Here is a 16,911-nt window from a genome sequence, read left to right as displayed (position 1 = left end):
GTGGTGGAGCTGAGACAGAATTCCTTCTCATAAAAGCAAGTCTAAAGCACCTGAGTAGGTGGTCCATGTCTACTGATGATAGTTGGACTCCCAGTATGTAGGGATTATGGCTAGTGGACCTCTATGTGGTGTTGGGGACTGAGCCTTTCAGAGCTGAGCATCCCAGATGGAGTCTGGGTGGGGTGCTGTGAAGCTCTCGTTATGCACAGACACTGCCAATTGGAACTGGATGCAGATTCACACAGAGCCACTTGCGAGAACTTTAAGCACTAAAGTGATCACTGAACACCGCATTACACACCCACTGCAGCTGCAATGGCCTTGCTGCTGTCATTCCTGTGGCCTGACCACAATCTACTTTATGCAGTCCAGACGCAGGCCATGTTGCAAGGCAGAACTTTTCATGAGCCTCAGTAATCAAGCCTAGAACTAGATAAATGCATACCTAGAAAAATGAGGAATAATCCTCCACCCCCTTCCAATTGATTTTCATTTTCAGTGTTCAAATGTAACTTTACCTATTTTCCCTTTATGGGATCTCGCATTCCAAATATGTTGCTATGTTGTGGCTAGGTACAACTGTGTGGGTTAGGGATACAGCTTCAGCCTTCATTCAGATCTAAATGCATAATAGGAAGGAGACTTTTTAAACACTGTTTAACTGTTGTTTTTCTGGGGTTCAGACTGGGAATGGCTTGTCGCAAACATGATCTTTCAAAAATGTCTTTGCTCAGATAGTATCATAAAAACACCATCTGCATTTTTGACAGTGCACATAAAGCTTGATTCATGTTAAGAGAATCCCGAAATAAAGGTAGATAAAACTACTTCTGTTTTTGACTGAATGCTGCCTGTTTTTAAAGGCATGCTTTACTGCTCCATTGGGGCGCATCTATTTATAAAGCTTGGTGTCCTGATCAGTTTGTCAGCTGTTCAGAGGTGTTCAGACCTGGTGCCAAACAGCTGAAAATGAGTGTTCAGCTTTTGCAGAAGCATGGAGGTTTACAAAACAGTCTGTCTTGTGTTTTTTCTTGTAGTTAACTGTTCAGAGCTCAGCTTTCGCAGCAGTGACTTGACTTCAGCCACCGGTATCCTCAGCATTTTGACACACATGCGGTAAGATCACAAAGGGAGCAGCAGATAACTTCAATAAATTCAAGTGGAGGACTTCATTACAACTAGCGTTCAGACCTTTTTGGTAGGGTAATATGTTGCAGGCTCTAACTCTAATGCTCTTCTGCATTCCACAGAACTCCCTTTGACTTCACATGGGCCTTGGGCATTTGAGGGTGAAGCTCACCCCAGTACAGAGGACCAGCACAGTGCCATGTGCACCACTTAGCTTAATTGGTACTTAAATGACTGAGTGAGCCAACAGCACTGGAGTTAATTTCCTCTAGAGTGAACTGGGAACCAGAACTGTGGATCTGATGGAGCTGAAACCTCTTTTCTCTGTGAGCGGCTGTATGTGAGAACAGAGTGAAAACACCCGTTGACTGGGTGCATAAATCCTCCACAGATCTCATTAGGGGTGGGCTTAAAATCATTCTTGGGAACGAGGAAGTCCTTTATTTCTTAGCAGAGGAGAACAGAGACCAGCATTTCCAAATGGCTGAGTTAGATGGGTTAATGGATAACCCAGCAATGAGGGAACCAAATAAAAAGCCATTGCTTCATTAACCCAACCTGGGTATAAATAGAAGAGAGTGTGCTTAGGACCATGCCTTTGAGCTGGCTCATTAAACCTGAGGGTGCCTGTCAATATGAGAGTTGACTGGAAAGCTATATTGTGCTGAAAGTCTCTCTTAGATGTAATGGGTTGTAGGATTTAAACTGTTCTCCACTGGGAACTTGCTCCATCTCCCCACCCTCTTTGTGTTTGGAGTGCCAAAAGCAATATGGATATCTGTTAGCAAGGTATGACTTTCGCTTCTTCAATGAAATAGACCTGATGAAAGGCAGATCATATAATTCTATTCCTTCTGACCTGCTCCCTGCCACTACCTCACTTCCCCTTATTGACCACAAAAGCCTTAATACCAATGAGACCATATCAAAATTCACCTCTGTCTAAAATGCATAGACACACTGGCATGTAGAGCTGGGAGAATGATTGATACAATTAACAGAATGTGTTACTAGCTATCTTATTTGTTCTGATTGTGAATAATCTATGAGCAGGTTATGGGTTTCCTAAATCTATTCATTTTCAATAATTATTTGCTGGAAACTTCCTGCAAATGTTTGGTCTGTAGTTAATTTGGGAGTAGTATTCAGTATTCTAAACTGGAGCATTTTGGTTGGGTTTGATTGCATGCATGTTATGGTTCCCTACCCTGATTAGATTAGCATAGCACTTAATGCTTGTGCAGTGTTGTTGTAGATATTAGAGATAAGGTGCATGAGGCAATATATTTTATTAGACCAATGCCTGGTGGAGAGAATGGCAAGCTTTCCAGTTACACAGAGCTCTTCAGGTCTGGGAAATGTACTCTGTGTCACAGCTTAAGTACCAGGTGGAACAGATTGTTTAGCATAAGCAGTATCAGAGGGGTAGCCGTGTTAGTCTGGTTCTGTAGAAGCAGCAAAGAATCCTGTGGCACCTTATAGACTAACAGACGTTTTGCAGCATGAGCTTTCGTGGGTGAATACTCACTTCTTCGGATGCAAGTGGTGGAAATTTCCTGGGGCAGGTATATATAAGCAAGCAAGAAGCAAGCTAGAGATAACGAGGTTAGATCAATCAGGGTGGATGAGGCCCTGTTCTAGCAGTTGAGGTGTGAAAACCAAGGGAGGAGAAACTGGTTCTGTAATTGGCAAGCCATTCACAGTCTTTGTTTAGTCCTGAGCTGATGGTGTCAAATTTGCAGATGAACTGGAGCTCAGCAGTTTCTCTTTGAAGTCTGGTCCTAAAGTTTTTTTGCTGTAGGATGGCCACCTTAAGATCTGCTATTGTGTGGCCAGGGAGGTTGAAGTGTTCTCCTACAGGTTTTTGTATATTGCCATTCCTAATGTCTGATTTGTGTCCATTTATCCTTTTCCTTAGAGACTGTCCAGTTTGGCCGATGTACATAGCAGAGGGGCATTGCTGGCATATGATGGCATATATTACATTGGTGGACGTGCAGGTGAATGAACCAGTGATGGTGTGGCTGATCTGGTTAGGTCCTGTGATGGTGTTGCTGGTGTAGATATGTGGGCAGAGTTGGCATCGAGGTTTGTTGCATGGATTGGTTCCTGAGCTAGAGTTACTATGGTGCGGTGTGCAGTTACTGGTGAGAATATGCTTCAGGTTGGCAGGTTGTCTGTGGGCGAGAACTGGTCTGCCACCCAAGGCCTGTGAAAGTGTGACCTTCCAGAAAACACCATCACAGGACCAAACCAGATCAGCCACAACATCACCGGTTCATTCACCTGCACTTCCACCAATGTAATATATGCCATCATATGCCAGCAATGCCCCTCTGCTATGTACATCGGCCAAACTGGACAGTCTCTAAGGAAAAGGATAAATGGACACAAATCAGACATTAGGAATGGCAATATACAAAAACCTGTAGGAGAACACTTCAACCTCCCTGGCCACACAATAGCAGATCTTAAGGTGGCCATCCTACAGCAAAAAAACTTTAGGACCAGACTTCAAAGAGAAACTGCTGAGCTCCAGTTCATCTGCAAATTTGACACCATCAGCTCAGGACTAAACAAAGACTGTGAATGGCTTGCCAATTACAGAACCAGTTTCTCCTCCCTTGGTTTTCACACCTCAACTGCTAGAACAGGGCCTCATCCACCCTGATTGATCTAACCTCGTTATCTCTAGCTTGCTTCTTGCTTGCTTATATATACCTGCCCCAGGAAATTTCCACCACTTGCATCCGAAGAAGTGAGTATTCACCCACGAAAGCTCATGCTGCAAAACGTCTGTTAGTCTATAAGGTGCCACAGGATTCTTTGCTGCTTTAGCATAAGCAGTTAACTCACATTTCAAGGGACTATTGAAGGCCAAGTGGCTAATTAGCACTCCTGGGAGGGGAGGAGGATGACATGTCTACTCTGGCACTTCCCTCCTTAAAACTATTGTCATTCATGGGTGTGAAAAAACATCCCCCCTCAAGGACAGAAGTTTTAAGGATGAAAAGTGCCATTGTGGACAGTGCTTCCTCAGGGCTTGGCTACACTTGCAGGTGTGCAGCGCTGGGAGTTACAGCTGTCTCCGTACAGCTGTGTAGGGAAAGCGCTGCAGTGTGGCCACATTTGCAGCAGTGTTGGGAGTGGTGCATTATGGGCAGCTATCCCAGGGTTCAAGTGGCTGCAACGTGCTTTTCAAAAGAGCGGGGTGGGGTGGAGTGTGATGGAGTGTGGAGGGGGAGAGTGGATTTTTGGAGCCGACGCTGTCAGCTCCCTGCCTTGCAAATTCTGACCACTTCCCCGACCCCTCATTCACTCTTAAATGCAAATAGCCTGCAAACCAGATAAGAAGCTGCTCCGATAAACTCCCTTCCCCCCCGTGCTGTTTCTCTCCTCAAGCAAACACTAGGCTGTGGATATTCATCCCTCTGCCTGCCTCATTCACAGCAAACAGTATCTGTGTTTCTTTTTTAGATAAGCAGCTCCAGGAGCCCCGAGTTCACAACAAAACAAAGAGGCATCATAACAAAACAGAGTTCTTTAGTTAAAAGCATTATGGGAAAATTCTGGAGATCAGTTACAGCATAGTAAGATTAATCACTGTTTACGCTGGCACCCCAGCACTGCAGCACCAGCACTGCAGTCATTATTCCCCAGGCAGACGTGGAGTACAGCCAGCGCTGTAGCCAGGGAGATACAGCGCTGTATGTGCCTTGCAAGTGTGGACGGTGAGTGAGTTGCAGTGCTGCAACTCTCCAGTGTAGCCAAGCCCTCAGTGGGAGATGCTTTCCCATCAAAGTTACTGCCCCTTGTTGGAGGTGATTTTATTTTGCTGCCAGGAGAGCTCTCCCGGTGATAAAGAGCAGCTACACAGCACACCTTACAATGGTGCTGCTGCAGTTGCACAGCCATGCTGTTGTAAGGTGTACAATGTAAACATAATCTTAGGGGGTTATAGATAGCCATAAATCCAATGTCTGTAGTCAGTTCATGACTTGTAGTGTTTAGGAAAGTTATTAATTTGCTCATTTTAGTAATGTGATTCTATCAGTTAGGAATCAACCGTTTCTATAATGTGCTATTTCTTTGCACATTCTTGCCAATAAATTCATTCACATTTTTGGAACATGAACAGAAAGGTGATAAAGTAAATTAATTTGTAAGACTCAGTTTAATATTATAGATTTAAGTATTTGTGCTGCTTTAATGTGTTACAAATGGAATTCTACACTCTTCTTTCATATGAACAAGTTTTTGAGAACTGTGTTCCTTTAAGGGAATATTGTATCCCTCATTCTGAATTTAACAAGGTTTCTTACAATATTTATTTTTTACATTACAGATGCTACATCCTAATGAGGGTCATTCATACAACCTTTTTTGCATTCATACTGAATACCTGACACCACTTCTTTTCACTTCAGACTCAGTGATTAGCTCCACAATATGCAATTACATTGCTGTCTTAACTAGCTGTTTTCCTCAAGGATCACATTGCAAATGAGCATTATGATGGTTGAAGAGTTTTTTCTGAAAAGTAAAATGAACTATAACATGCAAAAACAGAGTTCGGATCTGTGGGAAACAAAACAGCATGACTGGAAGATGAAATCACTGGAAACAGAATAAGAAACAAAAATGTAAAAATTCTGTCAGCTTGGATTTCTCTGAATATGTATTTTAGACCTGAAGGCCTGTTAATTCAAGTGAATCTTATTTTAAAGTCAGTTACACTAGAGCTGTTCCAATTCTATCAAAGTGACCATATATCTTACTATCTAAGAGCATGGCTACGCTCGCAGATGTAGAGCTCCAGGAGTTAAAGCAGCCCCGGAGACTGCAGCAGGGAAAGCACTGCCGTGTGTTTACGGTGTCAGCTGCAAACGCAGTGGCATGGCCACATTAGCAGCTCTTGCAATGCCACAGAGAACAGCGCACTGTGGTAGCTATCCCAGTGTGCCAGTGGCTGCAGCATGCTTTTCAAATGGGGGGAGGGAGGAGTGTGACAGGGAGTGTGTGTGTCTGTCTGCGGGGAGAGACTGTATTTTTGGGGGGCAGAGAGTCTGTCAGCATGCTGTCTTGTAAGTTCAGACAGCAGCAGGGGAAAACCCCAATATCGGCTCCCCCCCCACGCCTGCCTCGGCAGAAGCAGCATTCCACGGTAATGGTTTGCTTTGTCCCGGAGCAGATAAGTATGCTGGCTGTCAGACATGGAGCTTTGAAAGGGGATATCTGCATTCCTGCAACCGAGGTCAAAACAATGACGAGTGGCCACTTGACTTGGAGGGATTATAGGACGTTTCTGGAGGCCAATCACAGCACAGTAATGCAACACGTCATCCACACTGACACCCAGGCGTTTCAACCAGGGCGCAACAAGCTCTATGCTTCTCATGGAGGTGGATTACCCAGAGCACTCCAGCTGCAGAGTCCAAATGCTCTAAGTGCCTTGCCAATGTGGACACCTCAGGAGTTAGGGCGCCTGGGGCTGATTTAATGTGCTCTAACTTGCAAGTATAGCCAAGGCCTAAGAGCTTGCAACTTCTTGTTTTCTGTAAATAAGCAATTAAAGGTTGGGGGTTGGGAGCGGGGGATTGCACAGATGCTCAACACAAATCAGAGTACTATGGGAGCAAATACAATGCCAGCTTTCATGCTTGCTGGAGAATAATTCTGAAGGCAGGATGGGTGACAGACTGTCAGTGAAAGGGGAAGTTTAGTACAAGAATTGAGTGGGAGTGGAGCAGAGAACTGAGCTGCCTCAGGCACATGGGAAGGGAAGGTGCTAAACAAAGCAACAGAACTGAGCTGATAATCAGAAAGGAGGTGGAAGAAATTGTGTAATAAAACTGAGCTGCTAGGCAGCTCAGAGGAAGGGCCTACTACATACCAAAGCCATGCAAGTGATACTTTAAGGCAGTGATGAAGTGTCCAGAATGAAGTGCTCTGAATATGCCACAGGCTAAACATCTCTGTGTTGCCTGTTTACATCCTTGAGCAAAGGTCAGTGGTGACTGATCATATGTCTCACTGGAGGTGAAAAGTGTAATTTCCAGCTCACTTAGACCACCTCATGCTAGGTCAATCACAGCTAGTTTGCTAAAAATAGCAGAGTAGTAGCTGCAGCAGTGTGCGTGGTGGAAGAGGGTAGCTGCCCTGAATATGACACTAAGCTGTGGGGAGAGGTAGATAAGCTGGAGGGTAGGGATAGGGTCTAGAGTGACCTAGACAAATTGGAGGATTGGGCCAAAAGAAATCTGAGGTTCAACAAGGACAAGTGCAGAGTCCTGCACTTAGGAAGGAAGAATCCCATGCACTGCTACAGGCTGGGGATCTATTGGCTAAGCAGCAGTTCTGCAGAAAAGGACCTAGGGATTACAGTGGCTGAGAAGTCATCAGTGTGTCCTTGTTACCAAGCAGACTAATGGCATATTGGGCTGCATTAGAAGGAGCATTGCCAGTATATCGAGGGAAGTGATTATTCCCCTCTTCAGCACTGGTGAAGCCACATCTGGAGTATTGTGTCCAGCTTTGGCCCCTCCACTACAGATAGTATGTGGACAAATTGGAGAGAGTCCAGCGAAATGATCAGGGGGTTGGGGCACATGACTTACGAGGAGAGACTGAGGGAACTGGGCTTGTTTAATCTGCAGAAAAGAAGAGTGGGGGGGGAGGGGCGGAATTTGATAGCAGCCTTCAACTACCTGAAGGGTGAGGGGGGGTTCCAAAGAGGATGGCGTTTGGCTGTTCTCAGTGGTGGCAGATGACAGAACAAGGAGCAATGGTCTCAAGTTGCAGTGGGGTAAGTCTAGGTTGGATATTAGGAAACACTATTTCAGTAGGAGGGTGGTGAAGCACTGGAATGGGTTACCTAGGGAAGTGATGGAATCTCCATCCACAGAGGTTTTTAAGGCCTGGCTTAACAAAGCCCTGGCTGGATTGATTTAGTTGGGGTTGGCCCTGCTTTGAGCAGGGGGTTGGACTAGATGACCTCCTGAGGTCTCTTCTATGTACCTAGGGTCTCAGATGGGTTTGTACTCAGGATGGCTAGCCTTTTCTGCTGCTCACACCACCATGGCTACACTTCTATTTTTAGCATGCTAGTTCGACCAGAGTTAGCATGGGTACGTCTGTTCAAATTAGAAATTATACCTTCTACCTCCACTGTAGATATACCCAGAAGATAGAGTTTGGATCTGAGCTTTTCAGCCATATGTGGGTATTTCAAAGGCAGTTTTGTAGGAAAAACGAGCAACAGTTTAGTTGTCCAACTAAGCCAGAGTAGGCTGTGTAGCAACTCCTAGAGCCATGCAAACTTTGCAATGGCTGCAGCAAGAAACAGCTTGGAAGATTTAGACCCAGAGTTCAAAGGTAATTACTTTGTTGGAAAGACGAGCAATAGTTTATTTGATAACCTAGCCACAGTAAGTTTTGCAGTGAAACAAACAGCAATTTATTACCTTCATTGGTGTTGCAAAAGACAATTTGAATTGAGGAGGGAGATGGTTTCTCGCTATCCTACTGTATAAGCTTAGCAATGGCATGCTTAGCTACTGTAAGAGCCAGTTTAATTTGTAAATGAACCCCATACTAGTTATTTTAAATACATTTGCATAAAAACCTACTTACACACAGTTGGTAGGCTTAAAAGATTGAAAAATGTCTGGGGTGCACAACACCATTTTGTTTGTGCGCGTGCAGGGGTGGGAGGAGGGCAGTAGGCTGATGTTGAGAGAAGGTTGGTAAAAATAACCAGCAGAAGATAATGTGAAAAGCCCTGGGTCAAGTGCATATGAATAATATAAGAAATTTGAGAAATGTGTTATATGTAATGGGACTTTTCAGAATTCATGGAACTCCTACAGCCATGGTTTCAATGTAAGAAGGAAGGTTTTGCTTAACTTGCAGAAAGCATGAGAAGCTTTCTGATGAAGGCAGCTGTCTTAAGTAGGTGTAAGACCTCTAGAATTGACACTCTGCATATTACAGAATTCTAGAGCCATAGGGTTAGAAGGAACCTTAAGGGTCACCTAGTCTAACCCCCTGCCAAGATGCAGGATTTCTTATGTCTAAACCATTCAAGACAGATGGTTATCTTGTTTCTTTGAAAAGCTCCAGTGACTGCTCTACAGTTCATGTTCATTAATGCAGAAAATGCTTTACTATATATATACACACTCTCCTATTAAATTGATTTGTGAAATTCATCATAGAGAGGCAAAAACTTGCTCTTTGTTTAACACTCAGACTCAAGTTCTCTTTAGTCACTTGATATGGAAAGATTTTAGCACTTGCAGGCCAAAAATGGCCTTTATGTTGGATTAAACTATACTAATGTCCACAGAGTGAATTAGAGAGGCAATTGTAAAGTCTCTATGGGAAGAGTCTCAAAACGTACAAAAAAGCTAGGTTTATTATGTTGGCTGATGGATTCAAAGATTAGTCTGTAGCTGAGCGAGACACTGTACATCTGCTTTGTGCGGGTTCCGCCCTCTTCTCTTTGTGGTGACTGGTAGTCTTGGAGTCTGGGATACTGTTAGGGAATTAAAACAGCTGTAAGAGTTGTGGGGATCCAGGCAAAAGCACTGAAATCAGATCTGGTAGGCCTGAATGTGGGTGGAGCAACGGTGATTATTGGCAGTTCATTAGCAGGCAGGCCAAGCTTAGGCAAGACCTTTCCCATACTGTTTTGCACATTCTCAGCCAATCCTAGAATGGCCGTGGCCTTGATATTTTAACATATATCATTTCTTTGCTTTAACATAAGGCCAGGTGGGAGACAGACCCACTGAAAAGCGACAATTAGTTCAAAAGAGAACAAGCTGACCACAGAAATTCCTTCAGACAACCGCAGCAGCCATTTCAGGATCACTCATCAGAATCAATTTCTGACTCATCTTGCAGGCCAATATGAACTTGAACAGCAATTGTAGCAGTCTCCTACAAGAAAATTTCTCCTTATGTTTTTAAAGGTTTTGTGTATATATATAAAAACAAGAAGGGAGTTAAACTTTGATGCCTGCATGGTTTGGGCCTTATCATTTGGGTCTCATCCTGCTCCCATTGAAGACTGCCTTGAATCAATATCAGGCCCTTGATTTTCAGTGCGTCCCATCGCTGCAGTGAAGGCTAGGGATTAGGGCCAGACTCCTTCAATGGATAGTGTGAAATTAAAATGTTTTTTGCCTCCATCTTTGATTGAGCATGCATGGAAGATCTCTAGCTGCAAGATGCATGTACATTTACAAGATGTAAACCTGCAAAGCCTGGCTTTGGGGGAATATTTATTCTGGTTTCAGATAATGACCCTTGCCACTTGGCATGTGTTTAAACTGGGGATTTCCAAATGCAAATAAAGTCTGCTTTTAAAAAGAAAATGATCTGAAATAAATATTGCCACCTCCTCCCCCCTACACTTGAGAATGTGCTTTCCAGCACAGTCAGCAACCAAGGTGAATGACCGTCAGTGTGAATCCACTTCAAAGTCACTCATACCAAAAAGCTCTACTCATCTCACTTTGGTGAGATCACAGTTCACAAGAAGGGCTCTAGAGTAAGTAGTGCATCGTAAGCATTGCCCCATTGCCCCAAACCAAAGTTCGTTCTTGTGCAATTGTAGCTGGGTCCTGCTCCCACTGAAGGAAAATAGCAAAACTTTGATTCAATTAAATGGAGCAGCAGCAGCAAGACCTTAGTTGGGGAATGGCATGCTAAGAAACAGGAAACTCCTAATACAAGCAGCTGTTTTTCTCATGGTGTTTCAGAGGTCAAGTGAAAGAGGAAATTTAGCAGGAATTATGGAGTAAATGGATTGTGGTCGGTCACACAGCCCTATAGGAATTTATTTCCTAAACAAAGAACAAGGAGCTGAGAGTTTTGATAATTAAGACTCATTGTTCTGGTCTCTTTTGTTGTGGACTATAGTATTTTCAGAACAATCAATGTGGGGTCTTTTGCTCAACAAGTGCCAGTCTCCTTTTAAACAGAACTAAAATGTAACCAAGTCTCATTTTAATTTGTGTAATATTCCCATTAGTTTCCTCATCTATTGAAAGACCAGTAATTTTTCTAAAGGCCAACAGTGCTCTTCAGTATGCCTCTCAGGGCTTGGCTACACTTCCAGGTGTGCAGCGCTGGGAGTTACAGCTGTCTTCGTACAGCTGTGTAGGGAAAGCGCTGCAGTGTGGCCACATTTGCAGCATCTGCAGCGGTGCATTATGGGCAGCTATCCCAGGGTTCAAGTGGCTGCAACGTGCTTTTCAAAAGAGGAGGGTGGGGTGGAGTGTGACAGGGAGCGTGGGGGAGAGAGAGAGTGGATTTTTGGAGCTGACACTGTCAGCTCCCTGCCTTGCAAGTTCCGATCCCTTCCTTTCTTTTAAGTTTGCCCAAGGCCATATCAGTGCAACCCTCGGCTCCTCTCACCTCCTCGTTCATGCTCCCACTGTGTCAGCTCCCTGCCTTGCAAATTCTGACCATTTCCCCGACCCCTCATTCACTCTTAAATGCAAATAGCCTGCAGACCAGATAAGCAGCTGCTCCGACAGACTCCCTTCCCCCCTCCCCCGCCGTGCTGTTTCTCTCCTCAAGCAAACACTAGCTGTAGACATTCATCCCCCTGCCTGCCTCATTCACAGCAAACAGTAGCTGTGTTTCTTTTTTAGATAAGCAGCTCCGGGAGCCCCGAGTTCACAACAAAACAAAGAGAGGCATCATAACAAAACAAAGAGTTCTTTAGTTAAAACATTATGGGAAAATTCTGGAGGCCAATTACAGTGCTTTTGTTGGCCACACTGGCGGGGCAGCGCTGCATCACCAGCGCTGCAATAGTTATACCCAAGGCAGAGCAGGAGTACAGCCAGCGCTGCAGCCAGGGAGATGCAGCGCTGTATGTGCCTTGCAAGTGTGGACGGGAGTAAGTTGCAGCGCTGTAAACCCACCACCAGCGCTGCAACTCTCCAGTGTAGCCAAGCCCTCAGAGATCTGACATCTGTAATATGTTCATATAAAGCAGCATTAGTTTAAGGGAAAATCTTTTACACTGTTTATATAGACCAGGCAAAAGTCTGTTTCTAATTGTGTGTTCATGGTGTTACAAAATCTTATCCATAAAGATGGAACTACTATAATTTGGCATAGGGTGATCTGGAAGGAGTTGCTGTTGCTTACCATATAGTTTGGAAAAGTTATAAATTTCATCTTTTTTTTTCTTTAAGACCATTGGTCTTCATTATGGGAGAAGCACAGAGAGGTATAGCTTACCAGAAAGTAAAAGAAAACCATTAATGTGTGAATAAATACAGCTGTGAGACATTTCTTTTCATTGTTTTCCAATTGAATACCTGGCCATGGCCTCCCATAACAGGGACAAAAACTGTTGACCTCAAGAGATTTGTTTTCAGAAGATGAAGGTGTCCAAGTGATTAACTCTCAAATCTGGAATATTACTTCTAAAGAGCTCAAGATGGCCAGAAGCTTCTGCATCTTCAGTGCATGATGCAAAGCCTGCTTCTTTGAACTAGCCTTGCCTTTATAATAGCAGCTTTATCAAATAAATATAAGCCAGTTTCAGCTAACCTGAAGGAAGAGAGGAAATTTTATTTAGAATGAAAGCTAATTTAGGCAGGGACTGTCTGTTTGTACCATGCCTAGCATAATGGGGCCCTGCTACACATACTATAATTGTATTATAGTATTTCATAATTTTTGGAGGCTCCCAGATAGCCTGGTGATAGGTACCATGTAAAACCCTAGGTAAATAGTTATCTTGGTCCACTGTGAAATTTATAAAGAAATGTCTAATAGGTTTAATTGACCTGCTGAACACTTTTTTTACTTAATTTATGTAATATATTACTCCTACAATCAAAATTAACTATCCCACAGCAGGTATGACTTTCAGCCCGCCATTTGTTGTCTGTGTGGATAAAGTGTCTTGGTCAACACCACTTGTTTCCACCCCTGAATACAATTGGAAGAACTTTACTCAGAGCTACAGTCTCATTTGCTTCCAGCGAAGTTCAAAAATATTCTGTCATACTTTGTTCATATTTAGTTACAAATGAAGCAAAACCTGTCTATTGTTACTGTCTTGCATTGGCACGTCACATTTGCAAGACTAGTTTTTCCTTAAGGCAACTATTGACATTATCTAATCTTGAAATGAAGGCCTATTATTTGCATACATACGCCCATAGGCACTGGGCTTGATGGGTTTTTTCCATGGAAAAAAGTTTTGAGGGCAAGATTTTCAATATAGACTAGTATCTCAGATTTAGGGTACCCAACCTGAGACAGCTTTAGAGGCCTGACTATCTACCCTCCTGAAAATCTGCATCCGACGAAGTGGGTATTCACCCAGCAAAGCTCATGCTCCAATACATCTGTTAGTCTATAAGGTGCCACAGGACTCTGCTGCTTTAACTTATTTTAGGTATCTCAAATTGGGCACTCAAAAATGAAGCCCATCTCCAAATCTCTAGATGCTATTGGGGGGAAAAAAAAGTCCTGAACATGTATGAGAATAATAGATGGCTGTTTAAAGAGCAGTAAGGAAAAGCTGACCTGTTACCCTAATTCTGTCATCAAGAGTTTAGACTGAAAGTCTGAGCAATTGCTCGGTAAGAAATTTGACTGCTCTTATCAGTAAATCAATATTTATAACAAAGATTTTTTGCTACAAAAACTTGCTATCAAGATTGTAAACGTTTTTTGCAAAATGAAAGCAGATCTTTGTTTTCTCAATGAAAAATGCATAGAAAAATCTTTTCCACTAGAAGAACTGTGAAATGCGTTTGGTTTTTTTTTGGTTGGGTGGATTTTTTTCACATTTTGAGCTGAATTGGATGATGATTCCCTGATTGGCTCATCCCTCTATATGTAATTGGGAGAATTAATAGGACTTGTTTTCTCAGAGGTATTGGCTGCAAGGAACATCTGCAGGGAGTATGCAAGGAAAGCTACTTAATGCCCCCTTGTAGACTATCCAGATCTCTAGTAGTGGCAGAGCTCTGGCCCCTGAAGTCACAAAATGGGAGAAATCTATCCATCTAAGATCCTGAGAGAAGATGCCAGGTCACTGGTTCTTTCCTTCAAAAAGTCAAAATCAGGTAGCATTACAGGGAATAGAGGCCAGATTTTTTGGGGGGCGGCCTGCATAGTTTTGGGTAATTTCACAATGTAACTTAACATAAGCTTTGCATATGCTTATGCTGGCATTTGCATAGAATGTATTTCTATTGTCATAGTGTCCAGGTTACAAGAATCACTAACTGTAGGTACACAGTTGGGGTCCTGATGGGAAATGGAATGGTTTAGTTGTTGCTCCACCATTTATCAACTACTAAAACCAAAGCCCCCCCCCCCATCTCAAACTTTCTTCTCACTTGGACTTTTCACATTCTTGCCTAAAGAAGGGAGTCAAAAGTAGTAGTTTGTGTTTGATGTGATAGGGCAGGAGGAGCCAGAGGAAGGACACAAAGTGGTGTGTTCAGTCACAATGGTCCCTTCTGGCCTTATCTCTGTAGTCTGACCTCCTGCATAACACAGGCCATAGGACTTCCCTGAATTAATTCCTGCATGAACTAGAGTAGTGGTTCTCAACCAGGGGTACACAGAGGTCTTTCAGGGTGTATATCAACTCATCTAGATATTTGCCTAGTTTTACAATAGCCTGCAAAAAAAGCACTAGCGAAGTCTGTACAAACTAACATTTCATATGACTTATTTATACTGTTCTATATACAATACACTGATATGCAAGTACAATATTTATATTCCAATTGATTTATTTAATCATTATATGGTAAAAATGAGAAGCAATATTTTCAGTAGTAGTATGCTGTGACACTTTTTTGTATTTTTGTCTGATTTAGTAAGCAAGTAGGTGTAACTTGGGGGGGGGTACACAAGACACATCAGACTCCTGAAAGGGGTACAGTAATCTGGAAAGATTGACGGCCACTGAACTTATTAGATTTGCCCATTACTTTGCTCATTTATTAGGGTTACTCTTTGGGGCAGGGGGTGTTCTGTAATTCGCTCAATGTACTGCTTGTCACTTGTGTTCTCATACGAACTCTACTTCTCCCAATGGAGCTATCCTGCAGGACCTAGGTTCCCCAGGGCTGGGTTCTTCCAGCCCCAGAATCAGACGGGTACGTGCGCGCGCGCACACATTAACAGAGCATATCTGAGAGGACTGGGTTAATCAGCAACCCAAGCTGACCCCTTATGTCACTGGACTCAGTAGGCTGGGTCAAGCAGCTGTTACCTCATATGCACTAGATTCAGCATGTCCCTATCCCCACTTTCACGTTACATTTTTTTCTGGTAGTAACCCACTTGATGAGCAAACCCCACAGGACTTTTGGGCACTGCAGGGATCTTTAGCTTAGGTACAAGGAGCGTTGCTGCAGAGCGAATGGGGAAACCAAAAACACTCACAAGTTGGGGGGTGGGGGAAGAGAGAAGCAAACAGCTTAACCATGAAAGTTATTTATTGCCAGGTAAAAACCACTGTTTTGTTTGGCTCCCCTTGTATGATCATATTAAATCTAACTTAAATTTGATTATAAAAGTCAGGTTTAGAAAACTATCACACAAGTCAGAGTCAGAAGGCTATACCTAGATAGAGAGAGAGCTGGTTTTTCACAACTCTGTGAAGCTTGAATCGATTGGGGTTCCCAGGTGGTGGTGGTAGCTGAGGATCTGGAGACAGGCAGAGCCCCCAGCACGATCAGTCAGGAGAAGATGAAGTCCCAGTGGAACTGATGCAGATTTTGGATCCAGGCATCAGAACACTTACTTGAGCGTGGGTAGGGGGTTTTGTAGGGAAACAACAATGGTTCAAGGGAGAACACCAGATTTATTTATGGGTAAACTGGTGGCTCAAGGGAGTATACCAAATTTGCTTTGTTCAGGCTAGACAATAGGAACTGCTCATTATTGGCTATGGGTCGTGTTTCTTCGAGGGGGTTCACAATACAATTAGTCAGCTTCAGTATTTTGGATACCAATAAAGGATTTATTACTAGAATTGGTCTGACAACTGCTGAGCTGGATGTGTGCAGGCGGGTTCATTAACATCTGGAGCAGAGATCCCCCATCATGCAGTGCTTCCCTGCTTTTTTGGTCCCAGAGTTCCATGCAGTTCTTGCCTTGGAATCTGTTCTCCATTCTGTATGCTAATGAGGATGCTTCCCTGTCCCATCTTTGATGCAAATGAGGCTAGGGGAGTTTCCCTAATCCTGTCACCCTTGTCAGGAGGTGGTTAGGTTTGTCTCCCACTGACTCTTCATTGCTTTTTGTAAGTCTTTCTTCTGATCAGCTTTGGTTCAAGCAGAGGCTGGGGGAGGGGAAGGTGGCAGGGGAGATGATCTTTCATGAATCAGATGGGCTGGATACTGCACCTTGGTTCCCCAAGAATACAGATCTGATAGGTAACATGCTCTAGATAGGTTTAGTTTATCTTTTAGGGGAAAAAATCTTGATTTACAGATTACCAGTGAAGAAAACTTGCTGTGACCCTTGATAAACCATTTCTAATGGTTAATTATGCTCACTTTTTCAAATTTTCACCCTATTTCTAGTCTGAATTTGTCTAGCTTCAACTTCCAGCCATTGGATCATGTTATACTTTTTTCTGCTACATTGAAGAACCCTATATTATAAAATGTTTGTTCCCCAGGTAGGTATTTATACACTGATCAATTCTTTGTTAAGCTAAACAAATTGAGCTCCTTGAGTTTATAGCTATAAGGCATGCTTTTCCAATTCTTTAAT

At 43.3% G+C, this 16,911-nt stretch overlaps 1 long non-coding RNA gene across 1 annotated transcript; it reads left to right on the top strand.

Annotated features, from left to right (window-relative positions):
- The first annotated feature begins 1,740 nt into the window (after nucleotides 1-1,740).
- LOC123364547 lies at nucleotides 1,741-10,483 on the top strand. The gene is made up of 3 exons (XR_006577162.1): nucleotides 1,741-1,917; nucleotides 5,474-5,771; nucleotides 9,899-10,483. It is a non-coding gene; the product is annotated as an uncharacterized LOC123364547 (long non-coding RNA).
- The last annotated feature ends 6,428 nt before the right edge of the window (nucleotides 10,484-16,911 follow it).

Source organism: Mauremys mutica, chromosome 2 (genome assembly GCF_020497125.1).
Source record: "Mauremys mutica isolate MM-2020 ecotype Southern chromosome 2, ASM2049712v1, whole genome shotgun sequence".
NCBI classification, from domain to species: Eukaryota; Metazoa; Chordata; order Testudines; family Geoemydidae; genus Mauremys; species Mauremys mutica.
This window is presented reverse-complemented; position numbering and strand designations above follow the sequence as displayed.